Genomic DNA, 27,887 nt, shown 5'->3' with positions numbered 1-27,887 from the left:
CTCGCTGCCTTAAGCGCCGCGACATATACCGCACCGAAAAATATTTGTCATTTGCAACTTGCCTACAGATTAATTTAAACTTTACCATGTTGTTTATCATTAACACTGCTTAATTTATTATGAAATCTATCACAATCCGGGCGTGTACATAAAAGAGAAAGAGAGAAAGAGAGATGGAATGAGAGAGGGGGGGGGAAGAGAAAGCGAAATGGAGAAACAGAGATATATATGTATATGTATATAACTTAATCATGATAATTTCTGATTTTATAAATATAAACTAATAATTAATTTATAATCATTTATATAGTTTTTCTATAATTTTACATTCTAATTTTGTTAAGTATTTTTAAACGTTATTTCAATTTCTATGTTTATAATACGAGTGCAATAATCAAATTTTAGATAAAATATATATATATATATATATACGTATGTAATTTAGCTATATTTTTATTTATAATTTTATATATATATTGTTAGTTTATGTAATTGTTAATATCTATAACTAATTATGAGTTTATATATGTAAATGGTTTCATATATAAACTAATAATTCGTTTATATATAATTTTATATATAGTAATATAATAAAAGCTACATACATAGTACTCATTAGAATAAAATTTGATTTTTGGTGTACTATTATGTATGTAACGGTTCACCTTTCCCGACGCCGCGGATCGCTCGCCGGTTCCAGGATTCGGGAGGAAGGGGAGAATTCAGACTCGCTTATTCCTTTTTAACAAGCTTTGGTTTATTCAAAAAGAAACAAGTAAACAAAAAGATTGTTGGCATAAAGCCTAAATAGAGAAACTTATTGACTACTCGGTATAAACGAAATGTTTGTTGGCATAAAGCCCTAAATAGAGAAACTTATTGGGCTACTCGGTATAAACAAAAAAAGGAGGCGTATAGCCTGTAGCGGTGTCCGGAAAAGATTTACAAAATTTCCCGGTATAACTTAGAGATACGGTGTACGGAGGCGTATAGCCCATAGCAGAAAGAAACCGGAAACCGGGAAACCCGGCGTAATGACGAGAAACCCGTCACCCGGTGTATAGCAGGAAGAGACCGAAACCGGGAAACCCGGCGTAACAACGAGAAACTCGTTGCCCGGCGTGTAGCAGTAAGAGACCGGAAACCGGGAAACCCGGCGTAACAACGAGAAACCCGTTGCCCGGCGTGTACAGGAAGAACCGGAAACCGGGAAACCCGGCGTAATGACGAGAAACCCGTCACCCGGCGTGTAGCAGGAAGAGACCGGAAACCGGGAAACCCGGCGTAACAACGAGAAACCCGTTGCCCGGCGGGTTGTAGCAGGAAGAGACCGGAAAAACCCGGGGAAAACCCGGCGTAACAACGAGAAACCCGTTGCCCGGCGTGTAGGCAGGAAGAGACCGGAAACCGGGAAACCCGGCGTAACAACGAGAAACCCGTTGCCCGATACTAAAGGTAGGAGGCCAGAACCGGGAAACCCGGCGTAACAACGAGAAGCCCGTTGCCTGGCTAGGAGGTCCGGAACAGGACTGGTGCCGGCTCATCCGTCGAGCCGGCTTATATACCCTGCCGGCGGTTCCCCCACTCTACATCGAGGCTGTGGTGGGGGTAACGCCGGCGTCGTAGTGGGGCGCCTCTGGGGGTTGTAGTGGGGCGCCTCTGGGGGTTGTAGTGGGGCGCCCCTGGGTAGGGTGACCCGTGTATTGCTTATGTTTTTGTGTTTAGGAGCGCCTTAGGCGCCATAGCCTCAAGTGGCGGGCGGGTGATCGGCCCGCGAGGCGTTAGTAACGGCCACGCCGTTACATGTATAATAAAGTTAAAATAACGCTTTATAAAAAAATTTAAAACACTACAAAGTTACTATCAAATTATAGAAAATCTATGAAATTATAATGCAAACACACGAAAAACTAAAAAATAACCTATTTTAATTAGAGTAAACAAAACAGTAAAGCATTGTCATAGTCACACATAGAAACTGATATTAAAATATTTAAAATATATTTTTTTGAAACAAGATCGACAGAGAAAAACAATACAGAAAGTAGTTGTAGTATAGTAATTCTAATATTATACATTTGTGTACATAATGTACACAAAAATGTACAATATTAGAATTACTGTTCTAATATGTACATATGTACATTTGTGTGATGTTAATGAGTTTTATTAGACCAACACATAAAACAACATTGTGATAATTTTTTAGAATATAGTTTTTTTATTAGTTACATCTCAAAATGGTTAGTTGTTGTTATGCAATCAAAGAATGTTGAAATGCATTAAAGAACATTCTAAACACTTAATGTAAATATTAACTGTTATTCACAATACATAATTCGAAAAAATACGTATGTTGATACAAATGCAAATATGATTATAAGAAATACAAATACAATTTATGAAAAAAAATTATGGAACATAAATAAAGTAGATGTTAAGACTGCGAATATACTGGTCGCTATTCTCGAAATACAATTCGCAGAAAAACTGATGTAAAAAATTGCAGTAAAACTTAGCATACATCTGTGTCGTCTACATATAATCTTTGCGTACATTTTTTGTAAAACTATCTACTTAAATACCTATTTAATTTGAATAATTATAATTACTTTAAAAATTAAAATTATTAAAATTATTATAATTACTTAAAAAATTACACATATATTAATATATTATATTATATAAATTGAAAGTTGAGACTCCTGGATACTCGCCGATTATGTCGGAATCGTGACATCATGCAGAGGCGAAAAACACGATGAAAATTCTTGCGAAACATTTTTAAATAAAAAAATATTTCAATAAAATAACACTACAAACGTCTTGGCACACTTGTAAAATATATCGAAAACTAGCTTTTTCCCATTATAATCAATCAACAGCTGTAAAATGACTGTAATATCAGATCCAGTCCATCTGGTCTTTGCACATGTGCAATCATTCTGCATGACAAAGTCTGATGTTTCAATTATTTTACAGCTGCTGATTGACTATCAAGAGAGAAGGTTAGTCTTCGGTATATTTTACAAGTGTACAAAGAGATTTGTAGTGTTGTTTTATCGAAATCTTTTTATTTAAAAATTTCCGCAAGAAATTTCTCGCCTCTGACGTCAACACGTGGCTCTGACGTGGCTGCGACGAGTATACAGGAGCCCTAAAACCAAGATGTTAAATCAAAGCGCTTAGTGTAGTCTTAAAAACATACATTTTAAGCAAACAAAATTAAACATAAGCTAATTGCACATATATGTATTATTAGCATGAATTTGTTTTTTTGTAAAATCCATTGCATAACTAATTCTCTATAAAAAAATAATATATACAACTAGTCAATTTTTGTACAATCTCAATAGATTTTCCAATCACGAAATTTCGATAAAAGAAAATGCCATTCGCTTAAAGGAATAAAGGAAAAATGTTAGTAGCGATTTACTGAACCAATCAAACACTTTAAGTATTGACAAGTGATTTGAATTTCAGAGTTGTATGACAATATTAATATTTAAGTAATTAAACTATCTTTTACTTTATTATAACGCGTTTATCTTCCAGACTTATAGTTTAATCATCTCTTTATTTTACAAGCATGCTCATCTGGAGACACCAAAAGATATTCTCTGGAAGATTTAAGCTAGTGCGGACTCCATTCTTAAAAGGAGATAGCACCTACTGATCTAAGTTTGATCAAGGACGTCGACCAATGCGGACTCTGTTCTCGACCAAGGACAGTCCCAGCACCCACTGGTCTAAGTTCGATCAAGGACGTCGACTAATGCGGACTCTGTCCTCGACCAAGGACAGTCTCAGCACCCACTGGTCTAAGTTCGATCAAGGATGTCGACCAATGCGGACTCTGTCCTTGACCAAAGACAATCTCAGCACCCACTGGTCTAAGTTCAATCAAGGACGTTGACCAATGCGGACTCTGTCCTCGACTAAGGACAGTCCCAGCACCCATTGGTCTAAGTTCGATCAAGGACGTCGACCAATGCGGACTCTGTCCTCGACTAAGGACAGTCCCAGCACCCACTGGTCTAAGTTCGATCAAGGATGTCAACCAATGAGGACTCTGTCCTCGACCAAGGACAGTCCCAGCACCCACTGGTCTAAGTTCGATCAAGGACGTCGACCAATGCGGACTCTGTCCTCGATCAAGGACAGTTCCAGCACCCATTGGTCTAAGTTCGATCAAGGACGTCGACCAATGCGGACTCTGTCCTCGACTAAGGACAGTCCCAGCACCCATTGGTCTAAGTTCGATCAAGGATGTCGACCAATGCGGACTCTGTCCTCGACTAAGGACAGTCCCAGCACCCACTGGTCTAAGTTCGATCAAGGATGTCAACCAATGCGGACTCTGTCCTCGACCAAGGACAGTCCCAGCACCCACTGGTCTAAGTTCGATCAAGGACGTCGACCAATGCGGACTCTGTCCTCGATCAAGGACAGTCCCAGCACCCATTGGTCTAAGTTCGATCAAGGACGTCGACCAATGCGGACTCTGTCCTCAATAAGGACAGTCCCAGCACCCATTGGTCTAAGTTCAATCAAGAACGTTGACCAATGCGGACTCTGTCCTCGACTAAGGACAGTTCCAGCACCCATTGGTCTAAGTTCGATCAAGGACGTCGACCAATGCGGACTCTGTCCTCGACTAAGGACAGTCCCAGCACCCATTGGTCTAAGTTCGATCAAGGATGTCGACCAATGCGGACTCTGTCCTCGACTAAGGACAGTCCCAGCACCCATGGTCTAAGTTCGATCAAGGATGTCAACCAATGCGGACTCTGTCCTCGACCAAGGACAGTCCCAGCACCCCATCTGGTCTAAGTTCGATCAAGGACGTTCTACGACCAATGCGGACTCTGTCCTCGATCAAGGACCAGCTCCAGCACCAATTGCCCCAGTCCAGGCACCCATTGCGTCTTAAGCTTCGATCAAGGACGTATCGACCCAATGCGGACCTCTGTCCTCGACTAAGGACAGTCCCCATGCACCCCATTGCGTCTAAGTTCGAATCAAGCACGTCTGACCAATTGCGGACTCTGTCCTTCGATAATAAGGGACCACCGTCCCGCACCCATTGGTCTTACGTTCGATCAAGGACGTCGTTATCCGACCAACTGCGGACTCTGTCCTCGACTAAGGACAGTCCCCAGCACCCACTGGTCTAAGTTCGACTTCCAAGGGTGTCAACCAATGCGGACTCTCTCTGTCCTCGACCTAAGGACAAGTCCCAGCACCCACTTGGTCTAAGTTCGATCCACGGCACGTCGACCAATGCGGACTCGTTCTCGATAAGGGACAGTCCAACACCCACTGGTCTAAGTTCGATCAAGAACGTCGACTTAATGCGGACTCTGTTCTCGATCAAGGACAGTCCCAGCACCCATTGGTCTAAGTTCGATCAAGGACGTCGACCAATGCGGACTCTGTCCTCGACTAAGGACAGTTCCAGCACCCATTGGTCTAAAACATAAGAGTACTGAGACTATCTTCTTTTAGAAATAGTCCGCACTAACCTAAGTCCTCCAAAAGAACATAAATATCTCATCTGTTCGCTAAATGAGCATGTCTGTAATAATAAAAAGCTATAAGTAAGATAAATATGTAACTACTATATGTAACATATTATCTATATATATATGTATATATATCATTTGTGATATAATAATTATTATATATAATATACAATATTGTTAATACATAAATAATATTGTATATATAATAGAAAGTACAGTTAGTCACCAAAATGTCCACAATACCGTCTTGTGTTGTGTATCACGAAAAAATAAATAAATACAATAGAATAGCAGTCTTATGATACACAAGAGGTCATATGTATACATATATATTTGCAAATTAAATTCTTTTTCAAACTATTGTATTGTATTATACTTATATTTTATCGTTTTATATGTAGCATGCTATTATGCTTCTAAAACAAATAATATTTCAAAATAAACAAAACAAAAAATTCATAAAAAATTAAAAGCTACAATTATATTGTTGCCAACTTTCAATAACTTCATTATCGGTGTAAATTTTGTCGAAAACTGACATCTTGAAAGAATATAAAATAAATTTGATAGTAGTATTATGTTTGAAGTATTAATTAAATGATAAGAAAACATTTTTTAAAATATTATCTAATGAAATAAACAAGAATTCAAAGCAGTTTGCAATTACCAAGAATGACATTATTCATATTGTGTAGATCTTTCTGTTTATTATGGATCCATGTTTTTATTTGCGGCGATGTCCGATTAAATAAACAACTATACTTCTTTTAGTTTTCTTGAATTTCTCGTAAAGACGGTAGCGTTATAATATTTCATCTGTGTGGAAAATGCTTGAAGTACTGTTTCTTTTTCTTTTTCTGTCCAACGCTGCTTTTGGTTTTGCCATAAGGAGATGCTAGAACAGATGACTAAACTTATATTATTACCATATATTATGAAAATAGTGCATTACATATTGAAATTGATAAATGCCGAATTACTAGATGTGAATTAACCGAAATATTAAAATATAAAATAAAATTTTATATATTTATATATTTTAGCTTTACATTTTATTAAAAATATAGTCATAAAAGAAATATAAACAATATTTTTTAGCTTTACATTTTTTATTAAAAATTACTAACATCATAAAGAATAGCAAGAAAACGTATTTATATATACACTAAAATGACAATATTTATTTTCAACTAAATGATTTTTTTTCTTTTAGTAGCGATTAGTAGGTATACTAGGGGAGTTCTAACCCGTGGGCAATGAGGGGGGGTAAGGGGCGTGCGGCGGAATCGGGGGCGAGGGGGTGTGACGTCACGAGGGGAGGGCGGTCTATCAGTAGATAAGCTTATCTTTTGTTATAAACATATCAGATAACCTGATAAGTGGATCATGTTAACCTGATAAGGGGATCATGTTACCTGATATGTTTATAAACAAGATAAGATAAGGGGATCATGTTACCTGATATGTTCATAAACAAGATAAGATAAGATAAGCGGCGTCTTGTTAAGGTATCAAAGATAAGATAAGCGGCGTCTTTGAGCGATATCTAAGTTTTCATAAACAAGATAAGATAAAATTCTTACGAATGGCTGCCGCCGTTTCAGGCTTGGATCGAGCGCCGACAATTGGATATCCTAAATTTTCTCCGAAGATAAGATAAGATAATTCTGCGAATTATTAAGAACAAAGGTTTGCGACAATCAAGCGGGTTGATCCGTACAGGTTGCGACATGTTAATCCGATCCAACGTGTCGATCCGACGGGGTAAATGAAATGGCGGGCCTTATCATGTATTTCTAAAAAATTATCAGCGATATCTAAATTTTCTCTGAAAATCCAAGCTAAGATATCGCACAAATATTTCTCGCGAATTAACAATGCATCATCAATCCCACGAACAAAGGATGATCGGGATATATAATGAGGACCGATGCAGCTGCCGGGCCATAGTACCACTGGCGAGCGCACGCTTCATTCAGAATGTTTGTAATACTATAAGTGCTTCCGACATTCTCAGTTAAGTGCCGAACAGTTCACAATATATTCCTAAGAGTGTTTTTACTGCAAAAGTGTGGACAATTGTAGAGCATTTGTGGGAAAAACTGCCGGAGCACATTAAGGTGATCATGAGGTTCAAAACCTATCGACGCTGTCGTGAACATTACAATCAACCGTGGCAGGAAACGCACATTGACGGTCCTAACACCCATGATCAGGGATTGCAGCGAATGTCAGCAAAAATAGGCTGAGGTTAAAGTGTGAAAAAGTGATAGACATCGAAAAAAATGGAGAGCACACCGCAAATCATGCAGAGTGTCATGAGAAGGGGTGTTTATAAGACTGCCGAGAGATGGTATAGACATCTCGAGGTATGCTGTCACAATGAAAAAAAAGATAACCCGTTTTGTAATAAACGTTGAAGCGGCGACTTCAATTGTACAATATGTACGAAATCGCGAACTTGGTGTGCGAAAACCGCATACAAGAGATGTTGCCTATTTCCTGGAAACGCATGAAGACATGTAAGAGTGGCTGGTGATTTATCTAAATGCACCCAGAACGTCTAAGCGGACACAAGCGAGTCGCATGTTATCAACGTCGATACAAAAATTGTGTCGATTATTTCACTGTGGACAACTATGATTTTGGCTACATGGACATGCCTTCAACATCGGTGTCATGCAAATAACACAATCATCCGAAAATGATTCTGACCAAGAAATGGAGGAGGAGTCAGATAGGAGAGAACCGTCATCATCATCATCATCATCATCATCATTATCATCGCCAGATTTCTTGTCGGCAGCCTATTTATCTATTCTATGATAAAATAGGTGTTACAACATATGTGATATTAACTGTGTTCTGAGAGAGAGAGTAGATATGTCTTCGCGGAAGGTGTAACATGTCGATAGACAACTACTGAGCAGCCGCTATTTTGTTTCGTCGGAGATCATCTTCGGAGATAATTGCATCATTGCATGAACAAAGGGATGACCGGGATATATAATGAGGACCGATGTCACTGCCGGGTCATAGTACGGGTGACATTTCGGCGTAATAAGTGACTCGAGAATAAATTGTTTTTGTGATAAAAAATGGAGAAAGACAAAGAAGTAGTGATCTCCGACGATGAAGAGATGGAGGTGGTCGTCGTCCCTGATGACGAGATGGAGATCATAACCATCTCCGACGACGACAGCGACAGTGATGGTGCGCTGTACGACCCTGTGTATGACAGGGAGGTGAACAACGTCCTGGATAACATTGAGGAGATGGAGGTCGATATCGTACCCATTGATGAAGACGGCGATGACGATGACGATGACGATGACGATGACGATGACGATGACGATGACGATGACGATGAAGATGAAGATGAAGATGAAGATGAAGATGGGTTACGATAGTGACAACGCTGTCCGGGAGTCGTGCAGGTCCCGCATGTATGGCATACGCGCCACTGCATCCCTCGACGAGACAGCGAGGGTATGCACTGTGGCGTCGTATGTCATGGCATTCGTCGCACCATGGGAGATGATCAGGATCTGCTTTCGCTGTTTCGTGAGAAACAGGGGCAGATTCCTGAGCATCACAACCATCGAGGGACACACTACATCGCGGTACACAGCTGTACCCGAACTGCGTTGCGAGGATTGCCGGGGAAAGACTATACGTGTTCTACCTGGCCAACGCTTGTCCCACATGTCAAGGACGTGAGTATATATATATATATGTCAAAAAATATATATAAAATATTAATTTATTATATTTCTATGCACAGATGTCGAGTCTGATGACAGCGATGGGTGATGCGGACCCCTTCTCTCACTGCCCCCATCAGGGCTGTAAGTATATTAAATACCAAAAAAAAAATCTATAAAATATAAATTATTATTATTATTATATTTCTATGTGTAGATGCCACTACCTCGAGCCGCCACATCTCTCTCTCTCTCGCCGGCTCTCTCCGCTCACTCGCCGTCACCCGTATTTATTTATATTTTATATTTGATATTTTTTATATTTGTTATATTTTTATATTTTTTATTATTTTATATTTTATATTTTTATATTTTTATATTTTTATATTTTTATATTTTTTTATTTTACATATATTATTTTTTATTTTTTATTTACACACACAGTAGAGAGGGTTTGGAGTCGTTAAATACCGCGGAAGTGACGAACCGCGGGGTCCTCATCTCTACTGCAACACATGTACAAGTACACACACGCATACACACACACACATACACATACATATGAGGTGTAAATCCGACCGGCAACCTCCACGCGGTACACCTCGGGTAATGCCAATGCCGGCGGTAATATATTAAATAAGAATAAAAAAAAATATTAATAATATAATAAAATTTTATTAATTTAAAAAATGTTTCCCTTCTTCTTTCCTTATAGAAAAAATATGTAAAAACTAATGTAAAAAAAAATATGAATAAAAAAGTAATGAATAAAATATGTATTTTATTAAAATAAAAAAAATGTTTTTTCCTCCTCTCCTTCACATCCCTCGCCGCCCGAGCCGCCGACTCTCTCCCGCAAAATCTCGCCGCCGCATCTCTCGCCGCAGGCCCGAGCCGCCAACTCTCTCTCGCAGCATCTCTCGCCGCAGGCCCGAGCCGCCGACTCTCTCTCGCAGCATCTCTCGCCGCAGGCCCGAGCCGCCGACTCTCTCTCGCAGCATCTCTCGCCGCAGGCCTGAGCCGCCGACTCTCTCTCGCAGCATCTCTCGCCGCCGCATCTCTCGCCGCCGCATCTCTCGCCGCAGGCCCGAGCCAGCCCGACTCTCTCGCCGCCGCGCGCTACCTCTCTCTCGCCGCCGCATCTCTCTTACTCTCGCGCGCTGTGTCTTCTCTCTCGAATGCGTGCTGAATCCAGGCTTGGATCTCTTTCTCTCTGTCTCTTAATGTCGCGTGCGCCTCTCTTACTCTCGCGCACTGCGTCTTCTGTCTCTTAATGTCGCGTGCGCCTCGTAAGATAAAATTATCGATTCTGCCGCAGCATGGATGGTCTTATCTCGTAAGATAAAAATATCGATTTTTTTCTCGCTGAATGCAATGTCCTTGACACAATAATTATATCTCACAAAGTATGTAACGGGTGGCGCGCAAATAAAGTACACCATGATATATACATATAAGTATTTATTCATCTTATATTTAATACATAATTATATATAGTTTTATTACATATTAAAACTAAAGCCACCAGCTCGCAATCGACAAGTTGGTGCATGTTGAAGGCATTGCTAGCGCGTATCGCATTCGACAATTCTCTCGCATTCGTTACAGTGGATGCAATATTGGAGAATTGAGTATATTTGATATCAACCGTTGCGACGAGCCTCGTCAAACGATCGAACATTATTTCGATACATGAATCGAGCTCGAACATACGATGTAACGTCGATTCGACCATCATCATGCGCACTGTCCGCTGATTCGAGACTTATGAGCTTGGTGCCGTTTATCTTGTGAAATCGCACTGTTAGCGGCCCGACACTTATGCAATTATACACATCGTTGTTGGAGGAGGAGTCATTGTTCAGGTAATTGTGAATAGCGTGGCGTTGCTCGTAGAGTCCTTTCCACGTTTCAAGAGATAGTAATAGCTGTTTTCCCCGATGATCTCCTATGGCGATCTCCACGTAACTCGGCGGATCCATTCTGATGCCGATTTCGAGGAATTTGAATTCCGTTGCCGTCAATGCGTATCGTCTTCCAAGTATGCGAACCGCACGAGGCTCCAGCGAAACGCTGTAAAAATGAGATAAAAAAGATAAAATAAAATTAAAAATATAAAATATATAAAAGATACAAAAAAGTTATACTTACTCGTCGCATTTCTTCTCGCACATTTCTTCATGTCTCGGCATGTAGTAATTCATGCTGCTGCTGTTTCTTTGAACCGAAAGTATTAAAAAGTGAACCGTCAGTTAGAACGGTCGACGAAAGACTGATTGTATAATAAGGTACTAATAATCGAGTAACGGTCATTTTTAAAATATTAGGAGAAGAGGATTCTTAGAAATATATCTGGAGAGAAAGAACAAAGAGAAATATTTAAAATATTAGGAGAGGGGGATTCTTAGAAATATATCTGGAAGGAAAGACAAATTATTATAAGAAGTGGGGGTAAAAGAAATTCTTAGAAATACGATTGCGTGAGAAATTTTTAAAAGTAGTGGGGGTAAAAAGAATTCTTAGAAATATCTAGTTAGGAAAAATAACAAAGAGAATAGTATGTAAATAATATGTTTATTCAAAAAACGGATGATCGTCGCGATTAGCCGACCACCAATTGAATAATTTAAATACATTTTGTAACGCGCAATTTTTTACATGTTTATTACATCGTAGAGTATATGTGGGATCTAATTTATTTAATGCAGGCACATCTTCATATATGGCATCCAAGGTCTCAATCATGAAACCGCTGCACACATCGTCCACTATTTCGGCAAGCCACTCTCGCTTTTCGAGTCCTTTTACATACACGAGAGAGGACTCTTCTTTTTCTTCCTCCTCGTCTTGTTCATTTATGCCATTGATAGCTGCCGTGATCAAGCGCTGAGCCATGCAGTATGGAACATTTTCCATCCTCTCATTGCAAGCTGTGATGATGCTGAGTTATCCATGAGGCCTGGTACCCTTTCCGACTTTATAAGCACGCTCCACGGCACAGAGCATGCGAAGAAATAGTGCGACATGATATATCCTCTTCTCAGGATTGGCCGCTTCCTTCACGATAAATCGCTTGTTTAGGATAAATCCTTGCAGGTCGACGAACGTTGGTGCGGACATGATCTCTTCGATGTGAGTCAGTCGAGAGGTATTACTTCACTAACATCAGACATCTCGCATCATCATCATGATTATGTATCCTCCTCCTCCCCTCTCTCACGCGCGTAGTTGTGTAAACAATTTAGGTGATTTTGCGCACAACGTTGGTCAACGGGTTGTACTGGATCATGCGATCGTGCATGATGAGACAATATGCTGTGGTATTATTAGGTATATTTTCCTTACACTAAAATTCCAATCTCACATCCACCGTTGCGCTTTTGACCGATTCGTTTTGTCGAGAACAATCGATAATCACAAACGGACCGTTTTGTAAAAACCGTGTGATGGTGAGGCTCGGCTCGAGATACTCGTATCCGTAATAATTTTTGCAGAAAACGCGCATACATGTCATACAGAATCGACCATCTGTTTCTATCGAAATCCAGATTCATATCGTCGTACGGATAACATTCCGAGTTCAGATAGAGTTTCACGTTGGTTAATTTACAGTTGTCGAATCGACTCGTATCCTCGGACATGGACGTTTTTCCGCCCTGTCTGCAGGGCAAAAATTACATATCGCGGCTTCTCCAGTTGAGTCGCGGTCTTAATGGCCCACGAATGCTTGGTCGTACGCTGCAATAGCGGAAATTCGTATAGATCTCACGAGCGGAAACCCATGCTGAGGTAACGTCCGCTTTCCAGAGCGCGCAGCATCGACAGCTTCTTAATCTCGCTCAACAACACGTGTGGCATTTGCCATTGTATCTTGAATATGTTGATCGCAGGCTCCAGTGCAGAATTTCCATACAGACAATTATTGTCGTTGCGCGCTCGTATTAGGATCAACTCATGACGCGCATTAATAACCACGCGTTTGTAATCCTCGCAAAATCCCAGCAACATTTGCAGCGGTACGCAAAAATTAAAGTATCCATTCACAGTAGTCGGGCTATCCCAGCCTGCATTTCGCATAATCACGCTTCTATCGGATGACATTGTTACATAGTTTTTTTAGCAGACTTGTTATTCCCACATTCCTGTTGCGATCAATCTCCACACCATCGAGCTCATAGCGAATTTCGTCAAACATGAATGCGACGCAGTTATTTCCCAGGCATCACATTGGATCCCTCAACTGGATGAGTTATCCGCAGTTCACCCTCGATGTAGAGGAAACTCTCATACGGCAAACGTATATAAATCCTGTTGTTGTATGAGTATTCTTATCTCGTTGCTGTATCCAAATGTTGTGTTGGCAAACGGGTTGTATGTGTGAGTCTTAATCTTGACGATGCGATCGTCAAAGACTGGCTCTTCCTCGATGTTGAGAATCTCAGTCATTGTTCAGATGGCGCGCACCGCAAATCCCAAAGATAGTAAAAACGCAACGTTTGACGAGGTGAGGTCTCTTCTTCGTAGTTGATTTGATATTAGCGAATGATGTTGCTGCTGGCCTGATTGTGTTCTTTGTGTCTTTATTCAACACGAGCATCCCGTCGCACAGGGTGGCCCGCCGTCGTACGTGCAATCTAACTGTATCTCTTCACCTCGAAAATCGAGCAATCGTCCCTCCTGATCAGTAACGCGTAACACTAAATCAGTAATGCTTCGTACGAAGACCGGCAGGTAAATGATCTGCGCCGGCATTTCCGATATCTTATATCCTGGGTGGTACCCTCGGTGAAAATTCATGTATCGTGTGAACGAGTTTATTGTTGCTGTATGCACCCGCGGTCACGTTACACTCTATGCGGATAATGTTCACGTTGATAATATTAATCGCCATGTTCGATTTGTGCCATTTTCGCGGTTGCAGTATAACGATTCGAGAATCCCAGCAGCAATCCAATGTTGTTGGGCATGCTAAAGTTTACTCTGTAGGCACACTTGATCTCGCTTCTCATCGTATTGTAATTAGCGCGGAGCACGAATTGGGTAATCTTCATCGTCGACACCTTTATCACTAACAGCATTATGTTTTCGGGAAAGTGCGCGTTTCAAAAATTCATGTATCGCTTGCAGCTCGTACGATCCCTCGGGAATCGTAATTTCCGCATCGTCTGTTTCCGTAGTAAAAATTTATTATTCGAGGAATTCACATTCGATATAGTGTGATAAGTTTCAAAATCCGTCAGACCGAGCTCGTAGTCCGCGCTCGCTCAAATCTATGGGCGGAAAGTAGGTCGCCGCGAGGACGCTACTCTTCCCAGTCAATGTTAGTGTTAGCGACATGTTGACAAAACTGAGTTAAATAACGCAATGTCAGTCTTTAAATTCGCGGCGAGAAATCTCGGAGAAACTGCAAGCACAATTGTCCACAGATACTCTGATCATACGTTGATAAGAGGTGTAATTGTATTCCAATTTCGGCACGTTTTAAATATCGCACCAATTCCTCGGGTGGTCGAAGATTGCCAAAACTGTCGAAATAGATTGCGCGATTTCCCCTTTTTGCATACGCCACCCAATGAGTGCCAGAACCGTCTGTGCTGTCCAGATTGACGATACCGCTCTCATTTTTCTCGCGCGCCATTTATCGGTAAATTATTGCGCATAAATACACCTTTAAAATATGAAATGTGCATACGTTTTGCAAGTTGTAGCAATTGCACATTTGTAGTTACACCTTGCGGCATTTTTAACGTTTTTTTGACGTTTTTTTTTCCTCGCTCCTCGTCCATATTTGTAAGGGGCGAGATACAGTCCGCGGCCTTCCATGGCGCGATTGTGGCGTAGTATCTCTTGCAACTGACGTTGCGCGGCTTTATTGTCGTTCACCGCTTTTGCTACGCCAGCCGCTCCGCCGACCAGGGATCCGAGCGCACCCAGCATTGGTAAAATCGGTAAAAATCCGCCTCGTTTCGCTGCCGAAAGTACCCTCCTCTTTGTCCTTCCTCTTTTTCGTTTTCAAGCCCATGCCGAGCTTCGTCTTGGCCTTCATCACTGTCCAGACAACTGCGGCCGCGGCTCTCTCACCGAGACTCGAGTCTTTCGCGACGATGCGAGTTTTCGCTTTCTCGGCGAGTACCTTATCCGCCGCGTGTCTCTCGGTGAGTTCGCTGCTCCGAGAGTACGCTATATCGTGTTCACGGCACGCCGCGTCCAATGGGTTGACACCTTGATCACCTCTAGCCAATCGCTTTTCCAAACGAGTTTCCGGGCCGCAAAATTGATAACCGGGAATATGAAGCTCGACCGGAAGTGCGTTTATCGCACGATTTAATACACCTGTGCCTATTTTCGTTGACATCCGTTGCATTCTTTAGACATTACTGAGCAAAGCGCGAGTCCGCGCAGCTATAAATAGGCGGACGTTAGAATTCAAATCGGGAGTAAGAAAATGAAATTCGTGCGACAACCTCTGACGATACGAGTGATGAATTACGACGACAGAGTACGCTGCAGCGTGAACGAAGGTGTGCGCAAACACGGTACGATGCTACAGACAACTACGAGGTGTGTTCAAAAAGTATCGCGAATTTTGAATTTCTGCGGGTTACGTATATTTGATTTTCGATTTTTTTGTGGTGTTATGTTGGTACTCATGTTTCTCATTTATGCCGCCAAGTACGGCCATTTTGAATGTTCAGTTAATTTTTGACAGCTGCTTTGCTTGCACGTGTTTTGGCTCGTTTTCGATTTTTGCCTATTCCAAAAAATGGATCAAAGAATCTGTATCAAATTTTGTGTGAAAAACAAAATTAAGTGCGCGGACGCATTCCGAATGTTGACTGTGGCATATCGTGAAGCTACCTTGGACCGAAGCAACGTTTATCGGTGGTACAAAATGTTTTCCGAGGGCCGAGAAGATGTGAACGATGAAGAGCGTGCCGGACGCCCGAGCACGTCAACAACAGACGAAAACATTGATGAAGTGAAGAAAATAGTATTGGTCAATCGTCGAATCACCGTTAAAGTTGCTGAGGACCTAAACATATCGATTGGCTCGTGCCATTCGATTTTCACCAATGATTTGGGCATGGCACGGGTCGCCGCGAAATTCGTACCAAATTGCTCAATTTCGACCAAAAACAGCATCGAATTTTTGGCCAAAAACAACACACTAATAATGCCGCAGCCACCGTATTCCCCAGATCTGGCCCCCTGTGACTTTTTCTTGTTCCCGAAACTGAAGAGGCCCATGAAAGGACGACGCTACGCTACGATTGAGGAGATAAAGACGGCATCGAAGGAGGAGCTGAACAAGATCACAAAAAATGATTTTTTGAAGTGCTTACGAAGATTGGAAAAAACGTTGGCACAAGTGTATAATATCTGGTGGGGATTACTTTGAAGGGGACAAAATAGATATTCATGAATAAATAAATAATTTTTGAAAAAACACAAAATTTGCGATACTTTTTGAACACACCTCGTACACGCGCGATCGTTTGCGGCCCCTCAAACTGCTGTAAAACCAACGTGTTGATAAGCCTGCTGGAAAGTCCGCACGGTGTGCGTTTCGAGAACGTGTACGTATACTCGAAATCGCTGCAACAGCCGAAATATCGCTATTTGGAAGATTTATTGACACCGATTGACGAAATCGGCTACTTTACATTCTCCAATAACAGTGACGTCATTCCACCAAGCAAGGCATATCTAAATTCAATTTTTGTCTTTGATGACGTGGCATGCGACAAGCAAGATACAATAAGAGAGTACTTCTCAATGGGGCGCCACTCGAACATCGACTGCTTCTATCTCTGTCAGACATACGCGAGAATACCGAAACATCTTATACGCGACAACGCGAACCTGCTAATCCTATTTAAACAGGACGCCACCAATTTGAAGCACGTGTACAACGATCACGTGAATACCGACATGTCGTATGAGGATTTCAGTGAGTTATGTCGTACATGTTGGCAACAAAAGTATGGATTTCTAGTGATAGACAAGGACAGCTCGCTTACGAACGGGCGATACAGAAAAGGATTTAACGAGTTCGCAATACCGCAGAGCCATTAGTCGTCGACAGCACTCTCTAGAGTTTAGGATGGCTGATAATATTCGCCAGCGTGAAAAGGTTGCCAAGGAGATTGCGAAGACGGCCGAATTCGATCCGCAAGAAACACCGCGCTCTGAAGACCGGAAAGATCGATGATGATATCGCCGTCAAGACTCACTTTAAACTTATTATCGAGCCGCTACAAAAGATTGTCGACAACGCGACGATTTCGGTGAAAAACGAGCCTAACACCGACGACGACGACGACGACGATGACGGTGTGAAGATCGAGACACGGTATGAGGGGGAGACACCGAAAAAGAGAAAACATAAAATTATCAAGCGATATAAAGAGGAGGATAAGACATTGAAAAAGAGAAAATATGATATTTCGAAGCCATTGGACGCTTCATTGCCGACAACATCTACACCGATAAGCGCACAACTTGTGATGCCTAAAACACTCGTAGACGAAAATGTTTTCGAAACCACGCGTAACCCGCCCGAAATATCCCTTCGACACTGGTTAAGATCGTCGGAAGGTCAACAAATGATGCGAAAGGATTGGGGACCATTAGAACAAGAGTACATGGACGCTCTCTTCGGTGCTGATGAGAAGAAAGAAATTGATAATGTATATGGAGTCTACTTCGGCGAGAATGAAATGCAGCTCGGCAGCAAGCGATTCGCGATTGACAAAGATGATAATATAATCATAGGCGACACGCGGTACATTGGAACGCCCGGATTGTACGAGTTGATCTTCAAGAAAAGACCTAATTACCGGGATGACGATTTGCAAAAATACAAACACATATTATTGACGACAAACGTGCATAAACGCAATTTTAGTGCGCAAGGTCGTGTGAAGAGTAGCAAGGGGGACAAGTACAAATATAGAATCGCACTGTTGACACGGGTGGAGAGCCCAAAATCTGGCACTGGAATGCCTCGCGCTATGACGCTAACCGACAATAAGATTGATTACGTGCACTGGGACAACCCCAACGAGCTAGTGGATCGCCTACGATTGCTCGACGCTTCGCACCAAGCCGGCAACAACGCGCACGACAACGAGATCCTGTCGATCATCGAGGAACTGCGGGAAGCGGGCATTATTATAAATTAAACAAGGGTTCCGACAATCTATTCAGTCCATCGCGTGACACTCTACAAAGCATTGCAAAAAATGTCTATCAATAAATTTGGATTATTCGAGAGGAGAATTGATACAACCGGCGATCATTGGCACACATTGATGAGAAGATGTGTGCGTAAAAACGCTCTATGTCGCGTCGCTACAGATTATGACGCGAGATCGCACAAGATTCGCCGTGTAGCGCAACCTGAGGCGGATACCGATGCCGTCAACAAATTGTACCTGGAAGAGTGCTTTAAAACATTGATGGTCCAACAGAAAGAGTTAGATGAGAAGCTGACTGCGTTAGAGAAGGATGTACGAGCGTTGGAGACTGCGATAAAAGAACTTTTGCGTGCACCAAACACTACCTCAGACACAGACATCTAATGAGCGGTTGGCTCAGAAACGTCTATCAAACAGTTGTGAAACGTCTAGAAGGGATTCTCGAGTGGTTACGATCGACGTGCTACCAAACAACAATGAGTGGTATCAGTGACCGACCCGGAAGCAGCAGCTGTGAACGACCTGGAAACGGTGGTGAACGCGACCGCTACGATCGAGGTTACGATCATGTCAAACAGGGTTGCGAACGAGGCTACGAACAAGTCCTTAAAGGTTACATACAAGGCTATCACCAACTCAGTAAGGGTTGCGAACAGGTCAGGGACGGTTACGATCGATTCAAAAGCGGCTGCGAACGGATCAGAAACGACTGTGAAAAAGGCTGCAAACGAGTCAAAGACGATTTTCGAATGGGTCAAGGACGGGAGTGAACAACGCTATAACGACTACCTAACCCGAAAGAACCCCGAAACAACATGGCACGAACGTGAACGAACCCCGAAAGAACCCCGAAACAACGTGAAAGAACCCCGAAACAACGTGAACGAACCCCGAAACAACGTGAAAGAACCCCGAAACAACGTGAACGAACCCCGAAACAACCTCGAAACAACGTGAACGAACCCCGAAACAACGTGAAAGAACCCCGAAACAACGTGAAAGAACCCCGAAACAACGTGAACGAACCCCGAAACAACGTGAACGAACCCCGAAACAACGTGAAAGAACCCCGAAACAACGTGAAAGAACCCCGAAACAACGTGAACGAACCCCGAAACAACGAGAAAGAACCCCGAAACAACGTGAACGAACGTGAAAGAACGAGAATGAATAGTGAAAATAACAACGAGCAACATAGTTTGGAGAGAAGGCAGTTGGTAAACGAGTTGCACACGTCAGCGAGAAAAAATTTCCCTCGAAGACATGTCATAGTGCGAGGATACGATGATCTGTGGCAAGCCGACATTGTCGAGATGCGTCCGTACTCCCGTTTCAACAGAGGTTTCAACAGAGGTTACCACTACATACTCACTGTCATCGATGTGTTGAGCAAGTATGCGTGGGCTGTACCACTCAAGAGTAAAGGAGGAAGCGAGACAGCTGACGCAATCGCTGAGATAATTCGAGACAGCAAGAGATGTCCGAAAAACATGCAAACCGATAACGGGAAGGAATTTTACAACGCCGATGTGCAACGACTTATGCGAAAACATGACATTAATCACTATTTGACATATTCGGTATTGAAGGCGTCGGTCGTCGAGCGATTCAATCGCACGCTAAAGAACGACATGTGGAAGATGTTTACGCTGAATGGCACTTACAAGTGGTTCGACATACTGCCACGCCTCGTATCAGATTACAACGGACGCAAGCATCGAACGATTGGTATGCGACCCGTCGACGTTACCCCCGCGATCGCCGAAAGACTCTTGGCTACCGTGTACAATCGTGTAAAAATCGCGGGCCCGGCAAAGTTCAAAGTAGGTGATCAGGTACGCGTCAGCAAGTACAAACAACTTTTCGAGAAAGGTTACACGCCAAATTGGACAACCGAGGTGTTTAAGATTGTTAAAGTGCAGCATACTAATCCCGTAACATATCTACTCGAGGATTATCGCAAGACATCTATCGCTGAAGCGTTTTACGAGCACAAGCTGCATCGCGCAAATTGTCCGGATGTGTACCTCGTGGAGAAAATACTGCGCAGGAGGGGTGACGAGGTTTACGTGAAATGGCTGGGATTCGACAGTTCGCACAACTCTTGGATACATAAAAACAATGTTATTTAATGTATTTTATTCAATCATTGTATAACATACTATATATTGTATACCATATATATATAAAATATATAACAAAAAATATATAAAATATATATACTTCTCATTAATACATCCTTACAATATAAATATAATAAATATAATAAATATAATTTACAACGGTATTCTATAATGTCCCCACGGCAAGGTGTCGGTCGACTCAGGTACGACATACCGTTTGTCGTCGTAGGGACTTAGTGTAGAGCAATTTTTGTCTCGCTGATGGTATACACTTTATGTAATTTCGATCTTATGCATGACTGCTGACGCGTCATTTCTATTTCATCATTAAGGAAACGCGTATAATCGTCGTTGTTATACTACGCGCTACGACGTTATTTTTGACACCTTTTGCCTTTTTAGTATCTTTTTTACCGTTTACCCGCAAAGCATACATTTTTGCTCTAAGCCCGACAAATTCGGTCATTATCGCGCCGTTATTCTCATCTTTCATCAGACCCGGCACTTTTTTATTTGCGAGTGGTATACCGTACGCATTATTCGCGGCGTAGTCGCTGGTATCGAATCGAGCGATATCGCGTTTCAAATTTTCATAGACATCTTGACATTTAATTTGATATATTAAACTGTCCGTGTCGGTGTACATTACTCTACAATTGTCACGATAGAGCGGTGACATGTATTCGTGATGAAATTCATAAAGACATACTTTTGATATGTCGAGTATGCACATGCCGACGTAGATTGGTTTGTAGATTTTAACTTCGAGTTTGCGTAATTCAATTGCAACTAATTTTTCCGAAAATATGCTAGTACTATGAAAATTTGGTTTCGCGATCTTTGCCTCCGCACCGTACCGTCCGTCCCATTTTGTTAATAATTTTACATCAACATGATTGCGCACATTTTCCATCGTCTTGCCAAATACCGCATTATTCATCAATTTATATAAATTTTTTTCAAAATCGTTTTTCGCATGTGTTCTAAACTGCGTGTTGAGTTGGATGTATTTTTGCAGCCACGCTGACTGCGTGAATTGTAGTATGTGGTATATTTTTGTTATGCGTAGCCCGTGGCGCGTGCACTGCTGTAGATTACGATAGTGTATCACATAGCGCTTCTTATCGCAAAGCGTTGCGAGGAGTTTATACTCCCTTGCCGGGCGGCTTATCGCGCGTCGGGCAAAACGGTAGGTCAATGTGCGCGTCATGAAGATGCCGCGGATACTCTAAATCTACTTTGAGAACATAGCCTATAGGCGAATCGAACGATGATACGTCAAAATTCGATATATCGTCGACCCACCGAAAATCGGCATACGGCAATGGTTGACACATTGCCCATCCGTACAAATTATTTACATCGAAATACATGAGGTACAATGAGAGTTTCGATGGGTCGTACGATTGCATGTACTTGTTATTAGCCTGTGCGTATCGGCCTGAACATTGACTAAGGCCGCCGCGTATATCCCGTTCGACAAACATAACCATGTCAATGTCTGTTAATAATTCAAATTTTATATTCGTATGTTTTAACATGGCGTCCCATGTATATCCGGGGAGAGTATAATAATACGCGGGATCGAGTCCGTAACTTTTTATACAACTATCGCGAAAATTCTCAAATATATCGGCCAATAACAAGACATCAATTATTAAATATAAATCGCTATATTCGCCTAGCGTTCGAAGGGAGAATCGGCTCCAGACGGTCTCGGCGTGCGCGTAATCACTCTCGGATACTGTGTCGCCGGTTAAGGAACTGTAAAATGAGTCGCGCGGCGGTAAACATGTGTCTTGTAATCTGTCCACGCAGTCTATGTATTCGTACGGAAAGACGCCCTTCCGTGTCAATAAATTGAATTTTTCACTAGTTAAATTTTGATATTCCGAATGTAAAATTTTTAGTTTTTCTTTATCCAAAAATGACGCTAATTTGTCGAGACTAGCGCTGAGAAACTTGTACGAATCGATAAACCGTAATTTGATATAATTTTTCGAATTATTATGATCTCCATCTCGTCATCAGGGACGACGACCACCTCCATCTCTTCATCGTCGGAGATCACTACTTCTTTGTCTTTCTCCATTTTTTATCACAAAAACAATTTATTCTCGAGTCACTTATTACGCCGAAATGTCACCGTACTATGACCCGGCAGTGACATCGGTCCTCATTATATATCCCGGTCATCCCTTTGTTCATGCAATGATGCAATTATCTCCGAAAGATGATCTCCGACGAAACAAAAATAGCGGCTACTCAGTAGTTGTCTATCGACATGTTTACACCTTCCGCGAAGACATATCTACTCTCTCTCTCAGAACACGTTAATATCACATATGTTGTATACCTATTTTATCATAGAATAGATAAATAGGCTGCCGACAAAAAATCTGGCAATGATGATGATGATGATGATGATGATGATGATGACGGTTCTCTCCTATCTGACTCCTCCTCCATTTCTTGGTCAGAATCATTTTCGGATGATTGTGTTTTGCATGACACCGATGGTGAAGGCATGTCCATGTAGCCAAAATCATAGTTGTCCACAGTGAAATAATCGACACAATTTTTGTATCGACGTTGATAACATGCGACTCGCTTGTGTCGCTTAGACGTTCTGGTGCATTTAGATAAATCACCAGCCACTCTTACAATGTCTTCATACGTTTCCAGGAAATAGGCAACATCTCTTGTATGCGGTTTTTCGCACACCAAGTTCGCGATTTCGTACATATTGTACAATTGAAGTCGCCGCTTCACGTTTATTACAAAACGGGTTATCTTTTTTTTCATTGTGACAGCATACCTCGAGATGTCTATACCATCTCTCGGCAGTCTTATAACACCCCTTCTCAAGACACTCTGCATGATTTTGCGGTGTGCTCTCCATTTTTTCGATGTCTATCACTTTTTCACACTTTTAACCTCAGCCTATTTTCGCTGACATTCGCTGCAATCCCTGATCATGGGTGTTGGACCGTCAATGTGCGTTTCCTGCCACGGTTGATTGTAATGTTCACGACAGCGTCGATAGGTTTGAACCTCAGGATCCACCTTAATGTGCTCCGGCAGTTTTTCCCACAAATGCTCTACAAATTGTCCACACTTTTGCAGTAAAACACTCTTAGGAATATATTGTAACTGTTCGGCACTTAAACTGAGAATGTCGGAAGCACTTGATAGTATTACAAACATTCTGAATGAAGCGTGCGCTCGCCAGTGGTACTATGGCCCGGCAGCTGCATCGGTCCTCATTATATATCCCGATCATCCTTTTGTTCGTGGGATGATGATGCAATTGTTAATTCGCGAGAAATATTTGTGCGATATCTTATCTTGGATTTTCAGAGAAAATTTAGATATCGCTGATAATTCTTAGAAATACATAGATAAGGCCGCCATTTCATTTTACCCCGTCGGATCGACACGTCGGATCGGATTAACATGTCGCAACCTGTACGGATCAACCCGCTTGATTGTCGGCAAACCTTTTGTTCTTAATAATTCCCAGAATTATCTTATCTTATCTTCGGAGAAAATTTAGATATCGCTGATAATTCTTAGAAATACATAGATAAGGCCGCTATTTCATTTCACCCCGTCGGATCGACACGTTGGATCGGATTAACATGTCGCAACCTGTACGAATCAACCCGCTTGATTGTCGGCAAACCTTTTGTTCTTAATAATTCGCAGAATTATCTTATCTTATCTTCGGAGAAAATTTAGATATCCAATTGTCGGCGCTCGATCCAAGCCTGAAACGGCGGCAGCCATTCGTAGAATTTTTATCTTATCTTGTTTATGAAAACTTAGATATCGCTCAAAGACGCCGTTTATCTTATCTTTGATACCTTACAAAGACGCCGCTTATCTTATCTTATCTTGTTTATGAACATATCAGGTAACATGATCCCCTTATCTTATCTTGTTTATAAACATATCAGGTAACATGATCCCCTTATCAGGTAACATGATCCCCTTATCAGGTTATCTGATATGTTTATAAACAAAAGATAAGCTTATCTACTGATAAGACCCCCTCCCCCGCGTGACGTCACCCGCCTCGCCCCCGATTCCCCCCCGCCCCTCACCCCCCCTCATTGCCCCCGGGTTAGAACTCCCCTAGTATACCTACTGCGATTATTTTTACATAAAATAATTCTGAATTTTAACTATTGCTTATCAAAGAAATTAAGAAAAATGATATTGATTAAACATTGCAATTATTTAGTAATATGTACTTTGTAATATGTAGCAATTAATATATGTAACAAACACCATTATGAATAACTTTATTAAATATTTTATAACATTCAAGAGAGAGAATCTTTGAAAAATTTAAAAAAATATTAAACTAAAGAGACAGTGTTTTCAAGAAATACTTATAAAATCATCAAATATTGATCTAATATTCTTGTTGTATAACTTACACAATGAAAATATGAATTTTAATAAATCAATGCGAAATACTTACTGGATCTTTTCCGTTTATTTTTTGGTTTCTCATTTATTATATTATTGGATGTATTATGTGAAGATATATCTGAAATAAACAAATTTTCAGCATTAAAAATAAATACGTTTCAAATAAACATACGCAAGGTGAAAAATTGAACTTGTTACAATCGAATTTCATATATATATAATCACTAATTCAATAAAAATTTCTGTACTAATTTAATAAAAAAGAAAGAGCTAATTTAAGATAATGTATATTAATAATGTATTAAAAATGTATTATCGCAAGCAATAAAAAATTCAAAATATATCATAAACACTGCTAAAAGATGTTTACATTCATAGATTACTAGAACGTCTTTTGAATGTTTTTGTTTTTCGGACTTTTTTGCTGCCTAAGAAGACGTTATTAAATCATGTTTGTGTGCTAGTCTATCGAATAAATATTTTTATATTTCAATGTCAAAAAAAATGTAATATCTTTAATTTTTCACCTAGTATTTCTTATTAAGTAAAAATAGAAAATTAGTTTAAATTTCTATATATTTACTTAAAGATAAATTTTCTTCATTTATGTGCGTCATCATCATTGCGTCGTTATTATTTTCATCATCTAGATTATTATTTTCATCTTCGAGTTCGCTGTCTGATGAAGATTCTTTCAAATCTTGTATATTACCTTGGACCGCCTCTAAATATTGTGATATTTTAAGAATATCCCTGCTTTCAAGCGGTTGTCTATAGTGTTCTCGATGTATTTTTTCTGCATGTCCCATGAATGTAGACAAATCGGAAACATCGATATCATTAAGATTCAATTGTATGCAATGAGTTGCCACGTGTTTCCTTAAAATCGTACCGCGTAAACTTGATGATTCAATTGCATTGCATTCTTGCGCAAATTTGCGCATTAATATGCAGGCTCTAAGATATCTATATCTATTTTTGTTATAACCAGGTAATCCAAAGACGTATGGATTTTTCTGCGTTACTTCAGCTTCTTTACGAAATTGTAAAATCAGATTAACACATTTAAGTAGCTCATTCGTTAATAACACAGGTACGGTACGCCCTAATTTCCCTCTAATGCAAAATCGACTATAATTTTCTGCTATTCTTCGGTTCTTCTCTGATAATAATGCATATATATCGCAATACATGTTTTTATTTATACTTTCGTGATTTTTAAAATCTTCGATAAGTATTCGCTCTATTTCTCCCGCTCGTCGTCTATTGAATACGTGAAATGATGTTAACGTTACCTCTGTTAAAGAGATCCAATTTTTGTAAGAAAAAGATTTTTCTAATGCCTCATAGGCCTCTTTTCTTACTTTTTCCAAATGTTGATACAATGTTTGAATATCTTGCATTAACGGTAGGTTCACTTTTTTGCGTCTTTTGTAAGCTGATTGTGTTTCAATGACAGTTTTGTTGACTGTTGTTCCAATGTCTACAACTAATAATTTTAGAAAATCTTTTACTAATTTCTTTTTCTCTGAATCATTTGCCTTTATGTATTCTGTAATAAGTAGATTTCCCACATGTTTAAGCAATGTTGATAAATTAGCCGCTACCGCTGGAGTTTTGTAAATATTTTCTTCATTATTGTAACCTGCTACAATATTAATTGCAGAAATGCAATCATCGTATACTTTTGGATGATAGAGTGACTTGAAATCTTTAATAGTTGTATTTATTTTCTTCAATGCTAATAGGAATCGACCAAGAACGCGCAACCTTGCACGTATCATATCGTGCTGGTGTTGTGTTTTATATTTAATACATAACTTATTTGCATATAATATTAACAATTTATCATATCGTATAATTCTTGTTACTTTATCGTCTCTCATTACTGGAAATACAATTTTCTTTAACGTTTCACTTGCCAAATGATGAATTCTGCAAGCCACTTTTCTGCCCATAATCATGATGCATTTATTTTTACTAAAATCTTTTTTAAAGCAATTTCGAGAATGATGCCGTATGGTTTGTTTTGCAAAAAAACCTTGGCATTTTCCACATGCTATAAAGTCTGTAGCAACTTTATTGTGTTTTTCATTGGGACGTCTGCATACAATAAGTTTTCCATTATTAGCTTCTGAGTTTATGTTAAATTGAAAATTTCCTTTTTTTCTAATAATATCTATTATTTTTTTCCGTTCCGGATTGTCTTTAGCTAATAGGGCGAATTTTTTAACTTCAGGTTCATCACGATGTACAGTTTCCAAATGACGCGGAAGTTGCGTTTGCAATTTCAAGCAATAGAAACAGTAGTTTTTTTTTATAGTTTTAGCATTAGACATTTCTACATACATATCTTCGTCGTTGCACGCAGTACTATTTTCTATCGAGACATCTGTATTCGATACTGAAGACGCAGTTGTATTTAATTTCTCCTCTAAAACTAATTTCTTTTTCTGTTGTGATTCGTTATGTTCCAATAAATGTAGTTCATCTTCAGATGGCAAATACTCCGAATCACTGCTATTTTCTTTATCATTATTAATATCTAAAGTATAAAAGAAAATATAAAAGAACATTAAGTGAAAACATGCATTAACATATAACTGTAATGTCTTTGATTTTGATGCATTTTATAATATTTGCTTATATTTTTATCTTCTATTTCTCAAGATATGTTAAATGAACATAGTAAATCTTAATTCAAGAAATGTGTGGATCTTTTAAAATGCGATATCCTATATTATTTAATATAAATATGTGTAAATATACAATGTCCCAAAAGTTCTGCCATAGTCAAATATCTTGAAAACAAATACTTCAAAAAAATATTTAATAAAAGTTATAGGGCTTTATGTAATGCATTAAATATAAAATCTCTTGTAAAATATTTAGTTT

The 27,887-nt window shown here is 40.2% G+C and overlaps 2 pseudogenes; both read right to left on the bottom strand.

The window, feature by feature from the left end:
- Nucleotides 1-5,173: 5,173 nt before the first annotated feature.
- On the bottom strand, nt 5,174-26,776 carry LOC146720375 (uncharacterized; annotated as a pseudogene).
- On the bottom strand, nt 9,292-11,433 carry LOC146720376 (uncharacterized; annotated as a pseudogene).
- Nucleotides 26,777-27,887: the final 1,111 nt, after the last annotated feature.

This window comes from Nylanderia fulva, unplaced genomic scaffold (genome assembly GCF_048542155.1).
Source record: "Nylanderia fulva isolate GAGA-0341 unplaced genomic scaffold, ASM4854215v1 Scaffold70, whole genome shotgun sequence".
Lineage (NCBI taxonomy): Eukaryota > Metazoa > Arthropoda > Insecta > Hymenoptera > Formicidae > Nylanderia > Nylanderia fulva.
This window is presented reverse-complemented; position numbering and strand designations above follow the sequence as displayed.